This window comes from Ambystoma mexicanum, chromosome 4p (assembly GCF_040938575.1).
Source record: "Ambystoma mexicanum isolate Mex_15411 chromosome 4p, UKY_AmexF1_1, whole genome shotgun sequence".
Classification (NCBI taxonomy): domain Eukaryota; kingdom Metazoa; phylum Chordata; class Amphibia; order Caudata; family Ambystomatidae; genus Ambystoma; species Ambystoma mexicanum.
The window spans coordinates 794194816-794209274 of record NC_090927.1 but is presented as its reverse complement, the minus strand read 5'-3'; positions in this window follow the sequence as shown (position 1 = coordinate 794209274).

Below are 14459 nucleotides of genomic sequence, written 5' to 3'. Positions count from 1 at the left end.
TCTGATTTTTCTTGAAAACATTCAAAATGCTTTGAAGCAGTTTTTGTGAACACAAGAAATATGGATTATAGCATTTTTTAGTAGTTGAAGTAAACAAAAAGGAAAAACATAAAAAAGTAGGAGCACTTGTGAAAGTTAGAAAAATAATTAAGTTCAGTAGAACATCTGTTAGTTCAGAACAAAAAACCAAAGAATCAAAAAATATATATAAAAGGCAGAAATTGAAAAAAAGGTTCTTTCAAAAGCCACCATTTTTGAAAGAAAAACAATTAAAATGATTTTAATTCCCCCACCATGCCTGGAATTTTCCAGATGTCTGTGGATTCCCGCACTGTCCGCAGACTTTACAGGCCACAAAGGGTTCTGTGATTTTTTTTTCAGTTATATATTTTGACTGTGAAAGATGGCTCCTAAAGGAACCATTGTTTGGTGTTTTGTGATTTTAGGCCCGATTCATAACATTTTTTGCATGGTTCAAAGTGACTTTGTACTGCTGAAAAGTGACTTTCCACTGCCGACACAAACCCTGATTCATGGAACTGTGTAAAGTGTATTTTTGCAGTGCAAAGTCTGTGCCAAGGTATTTTGTACTGCAAAAATGACTATCCACTGAATTTGCACAGACTTTGTAAGGCAAAAATACACTTTGCACAGTTCCATGAATCAGGATTTGTGTCGGCAGTGCAAAGTCACATTTGAGCAGTGCAAAGTCACTTTGAACTGTGCAAAAAATTCCATGAATCAGGCCCTTTGTATTTTTGGGGGCTTCTTTGGGTTTTTTCTGTAGAGGCATGGTAAGGTGGGGGAGGGAGAGAAGGGGCACCAACCACAGAGACGGAGGGGCATGTGGACACAGGAAGATGTTGGGCTGGGCTTAAATTTAAAGAAAGGGGCATTTTTTCTCATGCCCCTTGACTGCGGCCTCAAAAGCTCTATGAAATTGCTCCCCCCTGCAGTTTGGTTCCTCGCAGTACAAACATAGTACTGTGACACTCAAAAGGTAAGGGTCAACAGCATTCCATATGGCCTGCAAGGCGGCTGCTGGGATCCTCTGCCCCACAAGAGTCGCATGTGTGGTGTCAGGAGCAGTCAAAGAAGAAGGGGTAGAGGCCATCAACCTGCTTTACCCTGAGAAAGGAAAAGCCTTTCTAAAAGTACCCTAGTGCTTGGAGCTGGAGTGGCCGCACGTGGAGGGGGTCCTGTAGGAGTACAAGACATGTTTTCCACGACTGAGTACAACCCAGGACTCAGTGCATCTCTTCCTGGCTGCCTGAGCCTTTGGTACACCCCCAATGGTGGTAATAAACTGCCACATCCAGGACTCACTTCGGGCACTGGAGGTTGGCACTTCCTCTATCTCATCTTCCTCTTCCTCGTCATCCTCTTCTGCATCTCTGCGCCTGTTCCTCTTTCCAGGCCCGCCAGATGGTGATGGTAGTGTTGGTGGCGGTGGCTGCGGAGGAGGAATGGCCTTAACAGATGCCATTAGAGCAGATTGCAAGTTTTGCAAATCAGGTGTTCTGTGGTGCTCTCTCCTGGATTGCCAGATTATAAATGAATGAAAGTTAGTGTGGGTCCCTTCAGAGGAACCGCCTCTGGACCATGTGCATGTCCGCGGACAACCAAGTCAAAAATAGGTCTTAGAAAGTTGCACAAAGTTGCCAGATCAACTAGGATTGGGTCTAGGAGCTCTTGAAGGATACACATTCAACTGGGAACACCATATATTGGCCAAAAATGCAGTTGTGACAGACACTGTTTGCGGACACAACACCACGCCGCACGGGTGCAGTCAAATGATGATGTTTGGTGACGTCAGCGGCGCTGATGGCTGTCCGCGGTCACCCATCATGTGGTAGATGCAGAGCGCATGCACATGAATGTATGCAAATGGGCTCCTAGGTGGAGGACTAATTAAAAGTGCATAATGCGAGAACTGATATGGCTTGCTGTCTGCAGACACCCCTATTTTGGGGTTTTATAAACAAAATTATGACAGAACAATATACAACACATGTATGGTATATAAATGAATGTATTTATGAAATGGATGGGGTAGGGGAATGGGAAACATAAATAGGAGCATTTGGAATTTCTATACAATGATCATCAGGGAAGGGAGGGATTGAGGTTTCATCAAAGCGTTTTTCATTTAGATTTTGGGAATTCAATGGGGGTGATTGCTGGGGCCAAGAGGGGCAGGTACAAGAAGGACAGTGATAATAAACAGTTCTGATCACATGATTTTTAACATAATTTAAAAGTTCCTTAAAATCGTTACTAAGGTCATCCAATTTTTTTACCGGTATCGCTAAAATCCCTGGCTAATTACGACCCGGACTGGCCGCTATTAGCGGCACCGCTAAGAACGGTGCCACTAATAGCGGCCAGTCAGTGGGCGCGCGACCCATCAGGTCGGAAATAGCAGCATGGTGCTAATAGCACGCCATTACAAGCCATGCGGACATGCAAATAGCGGCATGGTAATGGCCAGAGAAGTCCATACTGGCATGGAGGAAATACCGGCATTGCGAACCACCCATTAAGAGAGCTGAGTAGTGTCCCCACCTGCCACAGGTGGCCACAACAGCACAGGTGGAGGCAATGGAGACTGGGGCAGCACAAAAGGAGCACACCACACACCTTCCCACACCCCTTCCCACACCAAGAAGGTTCCAATACTTGCCGCATTACATGGGCTGGAGGACATGATTGCATTGCAGCACCAACAACAACAGGCAGCACAGAGGAGACGCAGGGGGAGGAGGATGGTGAGACTGGCCCAGCAAGCCCTACCAGTGCACCGAGTCATACCACAGAGGCAGCCAGCAATCCCCAGGATTCTAGCCATTCCATTCAACCTAACCCCTGAGCAGACACACACGCTGTGCCGCCTGGACAGGGATACCATCACCACCATTGTGGACATGATTCACAACGACATAGTGAGCCTCATAGACATCCGTACTGCCATCCTCCCTCTACTGAAGGTGGTAACTGTGCTCCACTACCTGGCCAGAGGCACCTACCAGCATACGGTAGGGCAGATGCATGGCATTTCACAACCAGTATTCTCACGCACGCTGACCCAGGTGCTCAATGCCCCCCTGAAGCACACAAGTGAACACATATCCCTGCCACGGACAGCCCAGGAGATCTCCAACAACAAAGTTGGCATCTATTCACTGGCAGGCATCCCAAGTAGCAACGGGGCCATCGACTGTACCCATCTGGAAATGGTGCTCCCACATCACAATGAGGCAGTCTACCGAAACAGAAAGCATTACCATTCCATCAATGTCCAAATGGTATGTTACTCAAACAAGATAACAACACATTGTTGTGCCCGATACCCCTGATCAACCCATGATTCAATGGTCCTGCGGAACTCAACGATACCACGCAACATGGAGCGACATGCTGGACAACGTTCGTGGCTACTTGGTGAGTAGCAGGGCAAGCACATGGCAGTGTGATGTGGGGTGTGTTTGGGGGGGAGAGATGCATACTCCAACTGGTTGTGGACTGTCATCCATACAATAAAGGGACATACAGATGTACGCCAATGTCCACCAAGGCAGCCCACAATGGAGCGGATACGAAACCACATGCAAGTAGTAAGCTGCACAACAAAAACATCAATCCATAACACAAAACATGATACATCTATCCACATGCACATTGCACATTATACCATACCCTATATGACACAAAACTGCTACATGCAGCCAATATGCAAAATGTAAATGTGCGTTGAACAACATCACAACAGATATGCGCCCTTGAGTGAATGCAAAGGGATCACCTGTAGCCATTGTACAGAACCACACCTGTACACCACTACTGATGTGCCGCTTAACAGCATGGGGACATTGGAATCATAATGGCAGCACACTAGCAGTGTCGTACAAAGGTTGTCTGGGCCCAGAAACAACTAGGACCTGTCCACACCCAGGACATGGGAAATACTGCCGGAGGCATGCATGGTGCACGTCCACTTGCAGGGACTAGCTTACCTTCTCACATTGCAGTTACACTGATCGTCTCCATGCATGCTGGGAATCGTGGAATGTCCAGGTTGCAATTGAGGTGACCAGTAACAAGGCCCCATTGTTCCACCCATGCAGGTGATGCTGGCTATCCCCTGAAGAGGTGGCTCCTTACCCCTATACGGAACCCACAGAACAGGCACAAAGAGGAATACAACCTTGCACATAACCGTTCCCGCGTCGTGATTGAGCAGGCATTTGGCCTTCTGAAGACACGGTTCCGGTGCCTAAGCTGGTCGGGTAGGGCTCTCCTGTACGGCAATGACAAGGTGCCGAAGATAACCATGGCATGTGTCATGCTGCACAATATGTGTATCAGATGGAATGTGCCACTTCCCCCTGACGTCGAAATGCAACCACCTGATGAGGATGATGATGATGGGGATGAGGATGGGGCAAACGGGCCGGCAGGTCATGCAAGAGGCGATGGCCAGGAGGGACACGATGTGCGTCAGCATCTGATCTATCAAATATTCTGAGAGACATGGTTCAACTCTTTTGGATGGATATGGGTATTGTTGCCCTGGTGTATGTGGTGAAGCACACAATGGGCCCTGTCCCCAATAAAGTACACATACACAATGATGAAGACCAAGCCTGGGTTTCAACTTGTCAACAGTGTATTATGATGAATTTGTGAAAAAAAAGTGCATGGCCCCAACTGTGCAAACACCCTTTCCCCCCTCCCCCCACAACACTCCCAAAAACACCCTTTCCCCTCTCCCCCCACAACACTCCCAAAAACACCCTTTCCCCCCTTCCCCACAACACTCCCAAAAACACCCTTTCCCCCCTCCCCCCACAACACTCCCAAAAACACCCTTTCACCCCTCCCCCCACAACACTCCCAAAAACACCCTTTCCCCCTCCCCCCACAACATTCCCAAAAACACCCTTCCCCCCTCCCCCACAACACTCCCAAAAACACCCTTTCCCCCCTCCCCCCACAACACTCCCATGTGTGGCTTGTAGTACGTAGGTGTCCTGCTGCACATGTGCCAGCTAGTTCTTGCTGGCCCTACTTCTCATGGCCACCCCCGCCATTGGGAGGTTGGGATGGTGTGCGCCCCATGGTGCGCAAGGAGTGGCGGCGGGGGCTTGTCTGACGTGAACTTGCAGAGGAGGAGGTGCCCGGTTGATCCTGTGGTGGGGGGGTATTGTCGGTCCATAGCGTCCGCTATGCAGGTGAGGACCTGCCTCAGTTGGGCCATCTCCTCGCAGAGCCTGTTTTTGCAGGCCTCCATGCCCTCTCTTGTCTGGCTTGCATTGGCCCTAACCTCCTCCCTCAGACGGGCTGCCTCTTCCACATGCTGGCCAACCAGCGCTGTTATTTCCACCTGCCTCTGGCTGATGGTTGACAGGTCATGGCGACTGCGTCCAGCTCTTGGGGTGGCTGCAGCACCCTGGTCCATGGCTCGGCCATCAGGTGAGGACACCTGAGGGCTCTGGCACCCTTCCATGGTCTCGTTGCCAGATTGTCCATGGCTACTTGATCGAGATGGTGGCCGTGGGCTTGCCTCAATGGATTGCGGGGGCTGGGCGTCTGCCTTTGCGTTTCCAGGTCAATGGTCTCCTCCACGTCAGACAGCGGTGTGGTGGCTGCTGCATCACCGGTCGAACTGGTGGCAGCAGAGAGCGGGCCCTCGGGGTTGTTTCCAATGATGGGGGGGAACACTGCCGTGGGTGCAGCAATTGTAGCAGCCGTGGCTTCAGGCCTTGGTGAACTGGCGCTCTTGCGGCGTTTACCTCTCTGCTGGTGCTCACTGATCACTCCTCCCTGTGCCCCTTGATGTGGTGGTGGTGTCCCCTGTCTCCTGTGCCCTGGCCTTTTTCTTGGCTGGGGGAGCCTGTGTCACAGTGCCCTGCTCTGTCTTTCTGTGAGCCCGTGGGGGACAAAAATAGGGAATAGCATCGGTGATGGTTCAACGTGCTTCATGCCGAATATTTACGTCATGCCGCTCTATGCATTGGGACCTCTTTAGTTGGGAATCCGGTAATGGGGATGTCGGGTTGGTCATGCATGCATGGGTCTGTGTTGCACGTGTATGTGGTGATGCGTGCATGTGTGTGTGTTGGGGTGTGACACTCACATGGGCAGGGTTGTGTGCATGTATGTTTGTTGCTGGATCCATGGGCTGATTCTGGACTCACATTTGGGGGGGGCCCTCAGCCTTCACAGTGCATTGTTTAATGTGTACACTCACCTCCATCTGATGAAGTGGGCGCACCACACTCCATGTCCCTGACTCCCTCGATGTATTCTACGCCAATTGTGCTGGCGCAGGTCTCCACCCACACCCGGAGTTTGATGGGAGAATCAGCGCCACCTCCCGGGGCCATGGCCAGGTTGCGATTTGCAGCCAGTATGCTGTGGACCCCGAGCCGTAGATTGTCCCACCGCTTCCTGCAGTCCCTGACAGTGCGGGTGGTGGTGCCCACCGCACTGACTTTATGGGCCACCTCTGCCCAGATGGCCTTTTTCTTCATGAGGGTCTCACGCCGCATGTCATTCGCAAATACAACATTAGCATTGCGGCAAGGGTCTCAGTTAACATGATCAGCTCCTCGCTGGTGAATTTTTCTTTGTGCTGCCGATTTGCGCCTTTCTTGATGGTCTTTGTCATCGTCAGGGTATCCGGGATGCTTTGGTGTTGGAGTGGTGTGGAAACAGGTCCTGGGGACCGTGGATGGCAATGGATTGTGTTTTTAAAGATGGCCGCCATGCTCTTTCCCGTTCCTGTGCGATGATGCTATTTCCGGTTCCGCAATTTTACGGTCACCGCTAATAGCGGTGACCACTATTTGCATGTTGCAGGATGTCGGAATTGCAATCAGGCTTTCGTCGATGCCGCTAAGGGTCTTTTTGGGGTCTTTTGCGGCATGGCGGTAGGGTAATTACCGGCATGGTGCTGTGCTCGTGTCCGCGTACTCTTAATGCCACGCAATTAGCGGCATCATGCCAAGCCGGACACGTTAATAGCGCCATGCCGGTAATGGCCGGATTTTACCACGTACCGTGTAATGAGGCCCAAGATCATGATTTCATTATGTACAGTTGGGGATAGAGATTGTCTTCGGGATTCTTGGGATTCTTCATAACTACATTGCGGTGTTGTTTCATCATGTAAAGTATGGGCTATAAGAGACACAGATAATATTATTTCAATGAGCTATACATTACATTATTTGTTTATATTGAAAGATGTATTGTTTACCATTAGAGATGTTATCATCACTCATTTCTTCTTTTGGGAAGTTTTCTTCCAACCACTCAAGTGTGTTTGCCATTGCTGTTCAAATTTTTTTTAAAAGTGTTTTTTGCTTATAAGAAATGTTTGCATAATGAGTAGTAATAGTGGAGAAATAAATACAGTGTACTTACTATTTGGTTGGAGGTTAATTCCGACTGATCGTCTGGTGTATGCAAGTCTGTATGAAGAGTTGTACTAAAAACAATATGAGGTGTACAGTTCCGGTTTGTTCTTGGTGCTTGCCATTATATTGTGTGCTAAATGAAAAAATAATGTGTACATTTTCAAATGATTATTTCTACAAAAAAGGTATATTTGGGTGCAGTAAATATAAGTAATGATGTTCTATGTATATGTGTTTGTTGGTTGAAGGGTACAACATTTTTTGTTGTCTCCTGTGCTTCTGGGCTTTGTGAATGCTACCTGACGTTCGCAGACCTTCGTACTATCCGTGGACTCTAGAGCTGCTACATTGGGGGTGTTTTTAATATGAAGAACTTGTAGCAAATTAAGGGTGCACTGATAAAACCCTATGAAATTCAGTGAAAAAACGTTGTTAAAAGGATGTTATGGTTACAATTAAAACCGAAAACCCCCAGAAATTCTCCAGTAATGGTAAGCGAAGCAATCATAACTCACGCCACCACAGTGCACTGCTAAGACTAACACCCAGGACATCAAAGGTGACATCACAAATGTCATTGATGACATCACTGATGACATCACATATGAAATAAAAAATGTATGGAAAGTGCCTACAATGTGGGTAGCAAGATGTCAGGGGTGATCGTGAGTATTTACACATATTAAATCCACGTGGGGCCTTATTCATAATAGGTTATTTATGAATTCAAATTCATGGGTACGGGTATCCTTTTCAGATATCCTATAGAGTACTCCAGGTATGGCAATCTAAAGAACTGATAATGTGAAAAAGTAATTTGTTTGGAGGTAAAATAAAGACTTATTTATTTTGGTCAAAAAAGAAAAACAAATAGTGTATGTTAGGTTTACAACATATAACAAGAAAATTATAAATCAACAACAGTTAATGTATATATACAGCATATAGGTTTCCATAGAGAGATGTGTTAGCACAATGCTTTGAATAAAATTGTAGTATTGCATAGAAATAGATAGGGTATCCACAAAGTGTAACAAAAAAAAAACATAGTGAAAGAAAATACCGATTGGGAGACCTTGCATGAACTACTTCATGTATTTAAAAATGAACTAATCTAAGTAAAACGGTATATTAGATTGTGGTTGTTAATATAGGAACGTAACAATAAATAAACATAGTCAATGAGTGAAGCATGCACCATAGAAGTACCATAGAAGTACAGTATAGGGAATATTGGCCACTAAAATAATAAATGCAAACCTTTCAGAATGTTGACTAACATTACATTTGGAATTAATAGCTAGCAATACAAGACTCACTGCAGACTTGTGTTAGTAGAAACAATATATATGCAGACTCACAATTCATACACATCCTATGCACATACAGGGAAACTAAAGTAAGGAAGAAACAAACAACATAACTAGAAAATATCAATAACATTAAAGTTCATCAACATGTATACAAATTAATTGTGTGTTTGAGGACTGTATTGCTCCATGTATGTGCACCATGAGCTGAGACCAAACCCTAAGGAAAGTACTTTAAGAACATAGAAGAAGGTTCACGTCTAGATATATAGCACCTTTCCAATGTTCATATTCTGGCTGTCAGTGAACAAAAACACCTGGCCTAGATATGTCAGTGAAGAAAAACAAGTGAAGACATTTGTGATGTCATTGTCGATGTCATGGGTGTTAATCTTAGCAGTGCACGGTGATGGCGCAGGTCATGGTTGCTTATCTTTCCATAACTGGTGAAAATATCTCTCTCTCTCTCTCTCTCTCTCTCTCTCTCTCTCTCTCTCTCTCTCTCTCTCTCTCTCTCTCTCTCTCTCTCTCTCTCTCTCTCTCTCTCTCTCTCTCTCTCTCTCTCTCTCTCTCTCTCTCTCTCTCTCTCTCTCTCTCTCTCTCTCTCTCTCTCTCTCTCTCTCTCTCTCTCTCTCTCTCTCTCTCTCTCTCTCTCTCTCTCTCTCTCTCTCTCTCTCTCTCTCTCTCTCTCTCTCTCTCTCTCTCTCTCTCTCTCTCTCTCTCTCTCTCTCTCTCTCTCTCTCTCTCTCTCTCTCTCTCTCTCTCTCTCTCTCTCTCTCTCTCTCTCTCTCTCTCTCTCTCTCTCTCTCTCTCTCTCTCTCTCTCTCTCTCTCTCTCTCTCTCTCTCTCTCTCTCTCTCTCTCTCTCTCTCTCTCTCTCTCTCTCTCTCTCACAAATGTATATACACACATGCCATGGTTACTGATAGTGCCCAGGGCATGGATGAAGGCTACTGGGAATTGTCACAGGGTATATACAATAGGCCCATCGAGTGACGTGGGGAAAGAGACCAAAGTTGAAAGCATCTGAAAATAAGTGCTCCTTTGACCAGTTCCGTTTAACCATAACCACAAAGTTCCTGTTGCTTGCTCTGTACAATATATAAACATTTGGAAACGTTTGAGGAGTTCTGTCTAGGGCGCAAAGTTATAAGAGGAATTCCGAAAATAGGATTTCACATGCAAACTTGTTTTACTCTCACTTACAGCAACAAACAAAAACTGGATGGATATGCGCCAAACCTGTGCAAGAAGCTAGCGACCGCTTGATCAGGTAAAGCTCTGTCTAGTGATTTACAAAAAAACACCAATCCTTTTCCAAAACGCCACTATATCACGAACCTGCAGACAATACTCAAAGTGCTGGCCATCTATTGTCCGGATTCTGACAGCATGTGCCAGGTAGCATATGATATGCCCAGGTTTAGTTACTTTAAAGTCCTGCTAACTTAAGGCTAGGCTAAACACCTTTGCTGCTTTGTTTTAAGCATGATATGTTTCCACTTCTGGGGCATCTTGGCACTTCTTGGACAAACAGAATGTCTATTGTTAGCCAATGGGAACTTGTAATGATGAAATGCTGAGTGCACCATCCAGGATTCGAACCCTTGACCTTCGTGTTACACACAGATCTCTAGGCATTGGAGGCCTTGGTCCATTGAGCTGTCTTACCAGCAACAGTACTTTGATGTTATTCATATGTTCCACTTTATATGCCTCGACGCTGCATTCACAAGTCCAGGGTCCAGCCAATATGTCAAACAAATGGCTTAATAAATAAAATAATAATAATTTGGCATTTATATAGCGCTACGAACCCTCAGGTATCTGAGCGCTGCTTATTATTACCCACGGTGTGTGGTGCTCACTTATCAACCTCGGAAGGATGAAAGGCTGAGTTTGGCCCCGCTGGGATTCGAACCTGCGTTAGCAGGCTCTGCACCAATGTCAAAGCAAGCCCTCTACTCGCTCTACACTACTACATAGCACAGGGACCTCAAATATATGCTAGGTTTGCCTTCATATGACCAGATATTTACAGCACATGCCCGAGTTCCACCGGACATACACAGGTACAGCCACTATTTGCCCAAGTGCTGCCAGTGGATGCCCTGTTCAGCCACGTTCGACCCAGATACTACCTCATATGCCAGAGTACTGCAATCAACTCTGCATGTGTGTGAGTGTGAGATGCAGAGGGGAGAGAGTGAGAGAGAGAGAGTGAGGGGGCGAGGAAGGGGGCGAAAGTGAAGGAGAGGGGCGAGGGAGGGAGGGCAGAAGGAGAGAGAGAGAGATGGGGTATGTAGGCACTCACAACTCACACATCTGTATCTCAAACTCACACCACCAATTTCCACATTCACCCCATTCACCCTGAGCACACTCGGTCACAAGCGAATCAATGTGTGGGTGTCTTAGTGCGACATTGCTTAGTCACCTAATTCAACACAATCATCTCACTCTTTACAATACCCACAAGCACCATAACGTCATCACTTATTTCACACCACTCACGAGTTAGTGAGTGTTCAACTAGTGTGAGCTGAACAGATGTGTGCCAGCATCTTATGTCATGTTTTCAATCTCAAAATATACAGCTACTGTTTTTGGTTTGACCTAGTTATAAAAGCTTCGATTGTGACGATTATGCTGTTCCGGCAGTAGGGGGGCACTACAGCTTTTTATTGTGCGTTTCACCCAGGGCCTAGTGGATGGCAACGTCCTACGTCTCTATCTCCTGTCCTAAAGTGTCATTCCAGTGTGTAGAAACCTGTCCCTCTTGATTTGAATGCCTACACTTTTAGTTATTTAGAACGTGTTTTGGTCAGGAAGCTTTTAAGAAAAGAATGTGCTTTTACATGTATGTGTCCCATAGTATTATTCTAAAGTATAGCTGCCTATCACGCCTACATTTGAACAGCTAAATTGTAATCACTATTCCAGGCCATTTTCGCAGTTAAGAAAAGGGTTTGGATTGGAAGATATTAATAATTTGATATTTTTTGACTTCTCTTTGTCTCCAAATAATCCTCTTATATGTATACATATATATATATACCCATCTCACTTAGACTGTGAATTACAATTGGCAGGGTCTCCGTGGCGGTATATATTTGAATGGCACACTTTCGAGGCTGCAGATGGCTGAAGGAAGTGATATGCCAGAGCTTTGCCAATAAAGAGTACAATGTGTAAATGACCATTTCCTTTGCAAATGTCCGGAGGCCCTTCACAGTGGGCTGTTTTTTTATTAGAATAGCTGAAGTAAAATAAAAAAAAATGATGCAGTAACGGTTGCCCATCCACTATGAAGCATTACCTTAATATGGCCTTGTCTGGTTGAAGTCGAGAACATTCGCGTGTTTGATCTGACATAACACCTTTCCCCATTATTTCATAAAGAACAAGAGTTCAGTTTTACGACGTTTTAATTTTTGTTTAACATTTCGACTATTTTACACATAAAAGATCAATGAACACATCGCCATTGCATCCTCATTATTCTGTCAACAGGCTTTTCATTCCCCGCCTTTGCCTCTCATTTTCCGCTGCCAATAAAGAACATGTGCACGAAAGAGGCCCATAAAAGCGGGACCACACGCAGAAGAGGGCCAGCGCCATTGTTCTCAATTGCTAGCAACAAACCAATAGCAATGCATCGACTTCCGGGTACGTCACGGACTACTCTTTACTGGTTGTGGCGCTTGTGGTCAACCAAGCAGCGATGTGCGAGGCATGAAGGGCTACATTTGGTCAAATTCTCTGTGATTGCACCGCTGATTGATTTGTAAGGTTCCGCGGAATGCGAAAGAGAACATGCGGCAAGTGCAAAGGTCAGCTACTTGAAGCAGTCACCACTTGAAGCAATCAGCCTCACTGCACAATTTTCACCTCTCAGTGTAGTATCTTTACGTTAGAAGACTGTTTTGGACAAAGAAAACATGAATGATATTCCTATTATGACCAGACATCCCCGTTTTGTCAGGGCTGTCCTGGAATTGGGTGCTCTGTTCCGTTTTCTCAAGATTATTTTTTCCATTTGAATACCCAGTGGTCCTGGTTTTGGTCTTCATAGCTGGCAGGCAGGAATGCATAAAGTAATTATAATGTGTGTTTATTCCAACAGTAAGACTTCAACCTCCTTCTTCTTCAATGCTACTGAAATGTGCCTGGAAAGCCACTGTCAAAAGTTAGTCCTACTTTTATGCCAGTTGCCATGTTCTGTTCTTTTTTATATCTTAAATCTGGTCCCCCTACTTTTGTAACAGGTCGCTTTCTGAATCCCATTCTAAGGAGAACCAGATTTACAATGACCATACACTTCTGGGAAGGAACAACACGAAAATTTACACAACACACTTTTCGTATATAGCCAATGAACGGGTGAGTTCGGCAGACAGTTGTGGGTCAATCAGCATAAATGCCAACCATCCCAATTTAGGGAGGAAACTCCGACTTTTTCAGTGAAAAATATTGCTATATTTCACGGTCTCCCACCTAACTTAACTGCAGCCCCAATGCATTTCTATGGGAAAATATAGGTGTCTGGATTTCCCTGTCGAAATCTCCCTTCCGGTTGCCCTAGAATTTTGGCATTTATGAATCAGAAGGAAATACAAACAGGGGCACCCACTTTTTAGCTTTAGGTATTCCAATCACAGGTGTAGATGCATTAATTACCGCAGTGGGAAGGGGGTGCAATGTCCAGTCGATAATGGCTCCCAGTTCCAAGTTGACAGCCCAAAACAAACAACGATCTTCAACATGGACTTTGAGGATTGCAGGGTCATATACAAATAACAAGCTCTGTTGTCTGCTGAAGTCTGTGGGACTTCGAGAGCTAATGAAGATTACCCCTGCATACTGCGCAGGGAGTCTTGATTCTATTAAAGACAATGAGGCAAGTATTATGCTTCAACTTTTTTAATACCACTCTTCAGCAGTTTCAACAAAATAAAGGAAAAAACTCTGAAAATGCTTCCAGCAAGTAATTTTGTTTTTTCTCTCTTTTTAAAACTGCATTTCCCTCTGAACTGGATGGACCCCAGCCGGCCCGTAAGACTGGGGGTCTCCAAACAGCCCTTTAAGATGAGTAGCAGCACCCTCGAGATAGATGGGGATGCAGATTCGTACTCTTGCAAAATTTAATAATGACAACTCAATAGTTTGCCAATGGGAGTCTGTTTAATGACAAGTACAAAAAACGTGGAGCTCAACGAACATCAGTAACCGCTCGAATTTCCTTCTCGCTTAAACTCCAATTAATTTCAGAAAAACACAACATTTATACCAAAAAATCATCATCATTGATGTGTAATCTTAAAAACCTAACATGCAACTTGTTTCGTTATAGGAAGGTATCTTTAACATAGGTATGATATGATATGATATGATATGATATGGCATTTGTAACGTGCCTATACACAAGTGTTTATATCTGTATATGTTAACGGGGAGAGGGGATTGGATAATCAATGTCAACTAAGCACTTCCTTCAACTGACCACTGTAAACATTACTAAAAGTACGACGTCCCATTGGCTCTACTCTCTATAGGGCCCTAGATTACATGGTCCACTATGATTGGGTTGGCATCGAGTCCACTCAAACTTTTTCACTTGCGCTTAGCAGCATGCAGAATAATTAGCCAGGTGCCGGGAGTAAGTCTGCACCCCAACTTCCCTCCAATTATTCTGCAAACATCCATCACCTCAGTGGTCGTGTGTC